This window comes from Sinocyclocheilus rhinocerous, unplaced genomic scaffold (assembly GCF_001515625.1).
Source record: "Sinocyclocheilus rhinocerous isolate Xijiao unplaced genomic scaffold, SAMN03320098_v1.1 scaffold449, whole genome shotgun sequence".
Taxonomy (NCBI): Eukaryota; Metazoa; Chordata; class Actinopteri; order Cypriniformes; family Cyprinidae; genus Sinocyclocheilus; species Sinocyclocheilus rhinocerous.
The window spans coordinates 962,798-968,047 of NW_015652285.1; the positions used below are offsets into that span (position 1 = coordinate 962,798).

General features: G+C 36.5%; 1 long non-coding RNA gene across 1 annotated transcript in view; it reads left to right on the plus strand.

Moving 5' to 3' along the window:
• The window catches only part of LOC107714398 (uncharacterized), a 27,888-nt gene extending 26,333 nt beyond the window's left edge, over positions 1-1,555 (plus strand). Inside the window, exon 3 of the long non-coding RNA XR_001636980.1 lies at positions 1,499-1,555. This is a non-coding gene — a long non-coding RNA (uncharacterized LOC107714398). The remainder of the gene's footprint in view (positions 1-1,498) is intronic.
• Positions 1,556-5,250: the final 3,695 nt, after the last annotated feature.

Consider the following 5,250-nt stretch of genomic DNA (forward strand, 5'->3'; position numbering starts at 1 on the left):
ACTCCTAGAGGACGCAGTTCGAAGTTCCACGAAAGGGAACGTCTCAGGTTACGTATGTAACCATGGTTCCCTGAGGGGAACGAGACACTGCGTCCTCTAGGCTTCTTGCCATGCTTCGAACGCAAGCTTCAGATGAAGAAGTGAATGATGTGTGCTCCCGGCGCTTATTTATACTATAGTCGCACCGGTAGTGACGTCATGGCTGTCGCCGGCCAACGAGTTGGTGTTTTTTCAATGTATGCTTCAGACACGGGTCACGACGAGGCGTTCCCCATAGCGACCCCTAGAGGACGCAGTGTCTCGTTCCCTACTCAGGGAACCATGGTTACATAAGTAACCTGAGACGTTTTCTTACCAAGAGCCTTAAGAGTCTTTCAAACTAAGGAGGTCCAAAAAAGAGGAAACTTCTGTCCAGTTCATTCTGAAGGAAAATGCATTGCGGTTTTCCTGTGATTGTGTAAAATTCACCAGCAAGGATCTTTTCTACCCATTTGTGATGATTGAGGTTTTCAGAAATCATCTAAACCCCCAACTGAAGTAAGAAAGATGTAGTTTCTTTACTCAAAATACTAAGTTGAACATCAATGCTTACATTTTATTTTATTTTATTTTATTTTATTTCATTTTTACTTACTTAGGAACATTTAGCAGAATATTCTTGGAACAACAAGCAAATTTAAACAAAGCAAATCCAATGGGACTCATTGCCTGGTTATATTTTGATAAACTATATCTGGTAAGCAGAATGCAAAACATTTATAATGAAGTTTAATTAAAAGGTTTTTGAGGATGAATTATGCGTGACAGTCTCATCAAATTACCTGGAGTTGAGCAATGAGTAAAGTGCGCAGCTGTCTACACATTCATGCCAGAGGGAAGTATAGCATATTTAGTAAACCTCATGCTCCCTTAAGAAAATCATTCCTTTACAAGGTTGTTTCTTCTAATGTTGTTGTGCTTTCCTGATCATCATCATCATCTGATTCATTGTTTCTGTGGTGGGAATGTACATTATGGGAATTTATGTCTGCTTGAATTATTTCCAAAAATCATTAATGGAGCAAGACCATTAAAACACAAGGGGACTAGTTTGAAACTAAGAAACATTTTCCCAGAACATTTGCTACCTAGCAAATAATAACAATTTCCCAGAATTGTTGCTGGAAATCACTGTTTTGGCCAAATGAATTTCCAAGACTATGAGTATGATAACATCCAGACCGACTATAGAGAACGCCGGTTGGGATTTGGGTAAGCTGAGGCACTTTTTACTTCAATTGAAAAATAAAAATTCTGTCCGCACCTTCATTTCATTTTGTTCCAAAACTGTGTGACTTTCTTCTGTGGAATGTGTGTGTGTATATATATATATATATATGTTACATACAATGGAAATCAATGGGCACCAACTCTGTTTGATTTCAAACTAATATATAAACTAATTGTTTTTCAACATTTTCTCCAATGCATCTCTCAAATCATAGAAAACTCTTTACAGTTTGCTGGATAAAGAGGGTGACGCAGTTTACATCACTATCCCCATTATGTCCCAGGCTGTTTTTGAATCTCATCTCATCTTGGAGTCCAGACAACCAATCTTTTGGAAAGCAGAGACCAAAATATTGTTAACTGATGTACATATTTAAACTGATCTGAATAGCAAACAAGCGTTTTTATTAATTTCACCAAAATAAAGAAAACTTACAAAAAATATATTGTTTTTGCACTGAACCTGTGAAAATATCCCTCAGGTGGGTGTTCAAGTCCATTTTGGAATGAATTAATGCTACTGTGCAGCCTTGGTCTTATGCATCAGGAGGGTTAGAACATGTGATGCATTGTGAAGAGGATGAATCACAGCAGCAGTGACTAACCTGGCCTCTAAAAACACTTGAAGCCTCATGGCGGGACACACGTGGGTTTAGTTTAAAGTGCCTAGAAAAAAAAAAGGTTGCACTGCCTACATGAACAATTGCTCTATACAGTTACGTACATTTGGGATCCAAAAGTCTGAGGCCATTGTTTCATCATCTACTCCTGGAAATGAAAGTTTAAAAGAAAAGTTAAAACAGTACATAAAAAATATTTTCCACCATTTATAAGTCATCCAATTCAAGGTTCACGGTTGAGTCCGAGCACGTTCACCCCCAAAGTCTGGTTTGTTTGACTAGTGTGATCGCTTCGTGCCGTGCTGTGCCGTGCCCTGACCCACTAGAAGAGGTGGGCTGTTAGATTGGGTTCAGGTGCAGAACTGTGATTGCTAACCATGCTGGAGCATGGAACAGCTACTACTTTTGTGTGCACTACTGTCATCTTTATGACAACAAACATCTATTACTACTTGGATAGTAAATCTTTTAAATAATTTGATTATATTCAGTTTTATAACGGGTGTGGTTCTCACCTTATTAGTGTAGAAACGTGCTTGGAGCCTCAGACTCGGTACAAGGCAACCATGCGAAATATGAGTATGACCTAAGTGGGATGAGTTACAAAAGTCAGAGCTCATGGTTGGTCTGTCTTACACTGTTTTACACATTATTGCTAAACAAATTCTGTTGTTTTACAATCATGGTCAGAATTATTGGCACCCTGGGTAAATAAGACCAAAGAAGACCGAAAATGAATCTGCACTGTTTAACTTTATCTTTCATTCAAAAAAATGTACAATGTAACCCAAAATTCACTTAATCATCCATCATAATGAGTAAAACCAAAGAAGATAGTTCTGATGTGCAGCGAAAGATTGTTGAGCTTCACAAAATAGATAGTGGATGTAAAAAATATAAAAATTCATAATTCCCATTTGCACCATCAGGGCAATAATTAAGAAGTTAAGATCAGCTGGAGATGTTACAAATCTCCCTGGAAGAGGACATGTGTCCATATTTTCTTTATGCACAGTGAAAAAGTTAGTTTGAGTGGCCAAAGACTCTCTAGGGATCACAGTTGGAGAACTGCAGAAATTATTTGAGTCTTCGAGCCTTATGGTCAACAAGCCTCTCATCCAAAAGCACTCCAGCATGTTCAGTTGCCAGACAGTACTGGAATTTCAAAAAGGACTATTTTTTGTGGTCAGATGCAACTAAAAACAAAGAGCTTTTTGGCACAGAAGAGATAAAAAAGTACCCCATGTCCATGGTTAAATATACTGCTGGATCTTTAATGTTGTGAGCCTGCTTTTCTGCTAGAGGTCCTGGACTTCTTTTTCAGATACATGGCATCAAGGATTCTATCAAATACCAGCAGATCAAAAATCAAAACCTGACTGCTTTATAAGAAATCTTGTAATGGGCCGTGGTTGGATTTTACATCAGGACAATACAAACTCATAAAAATGAGTCACTGAGCACAAAACAAAGCTTCTGCCATGGCCATCCCAGTCTCTTAATCTGAACCCTGCAGAAAACAGGACTTGGGAATCTGAAGGACCTTTATGAAGGAATGGTCTCTGATCTCATGTCAGGTGTTCTCCAACCTCATCAGATATTATAGGAGAAGACTCAGAGATGTTATCTTGGCAAATGGATGTTGCAAAACATAATGAATAAAAGATTTACCAAAGGTGCCAATAATTCTGACCACAACTATATATAGAGAAGAGGTACAGTAGTTCTGAAGTTAAATCATCAGTAAACCAGAGCACTAACAACTGCAAATGTGGTACTGATACTCTGAGACCTCCGACTGTAGGTCACTTTGGGCCACTCTGGGCCTCTTCATTTTTAAAAATAAAGTGCAGAAATTGTTGTTAGTTCCCTGGATAAAAAAATGTTTCCATCCTTGACCCTACTAGAGGCCCAGCTGATACTATCATAGCATAGATCAGGTCACAGAGCTGAAGTCATTAAAAATAAGTGGATTCACGGATTCGTGTACTAATCTAGAGCATATTTTAGACTTCTGTTTCATTCACCATGTAGGAGGAGAGAGAGAAGGAGAGAGAGAAGACTCAAATGTACTTGACAGCTCTCCAGCTCTCAGTTATGCAAGGATCCCCACAGGCATCCCATTTCTCGCCTCAGCATCCAGACACTGATGTGCATTAGGGTCTGAGCAACTAGAGACCATGGCTTAGTTCAGACAAGCGGCAAACAATCTGATTGTTTTGGCTGATCCGACTCAAATCCGTTTAGTTGTTTGTAGTCTAGTGATTCGCGAATAAGTTGGTCTCTGAACCAGTTTTTTTAAAGGTTCACATGAATTGATTTGCAAAGCGTTTGTAAATTACTCCACTGTAGAATTTTTTGATAATAGTTTCCACCAAAGTCAGTGCAGTTATTGTTGTAGTAAAATGGTGGTGGTATAAGCTTTATTTATTTATTTATTTTTGGTGGAAATTAAAAGTTATGGAAATTATGGTTGACTACTGGAGGGACTACTGGAAACATTTTTGCATGATAATTAATAACAATTAGGCCTATTGTTGTAGTAAAATGGTGGTGGTATATGCCACACTATCAAAAAAGGAAATCAAACAGGATCAATAAGATTCTGAAGGGTTCTTTTATTGTTTGAAGATGTCATATTAATATTAGAATTAATTTACTGTAGTAACTGTGGGTTTGATATTTTTTATTCTTTTATTTTATTTTATATTAATTTTGTGAGACATCACATTTATAAAATTTTATAAAAATGATAAATTTATCATTTTATTTTTATATTTATATTTTGTATAAATATGTATTTGTTCTAAATGTATTTACTTATTCTAAATTATTGTATTTATTTTATATATAGGCATATATATATATATATATATATATATATGTATGTATGTATGTGATATGTGTGTGTATGTATATATAATTTATTTATTTATACAAATTTATTTATTATACAAAAAAATGTAAAACATAAAATGCCAAGCTGAGGCTACTAGAAATCCACAGAGATTTGGTTTTTGTGATTTTTACCATTGCTTTGATTCATTATAGAGAATCGATTAGTTTCATTCCTTCCAATGTCAGTCTGAGTAGGATTTTTTTTCTCTCTTATTTTGGGATGTGACATAATGTCATATGCATTGCGCAGTAGTGTCTGCATTGTCTCATTTTCTCTTGCATATGTCGATCACATAGTGATCAACATAGCATATATATAAATGTGTAAATTGTACAGTAATGCTTTTGAGCTCAACAATGAGGACAATGAGCTCAACGCTGTCATGATGGGCATGAGAAGAGAAAACGTTTCAGTTTTCAATCCTTTTCCACAATGACAGCTTCTCTCATGTCTCTTGCTGTC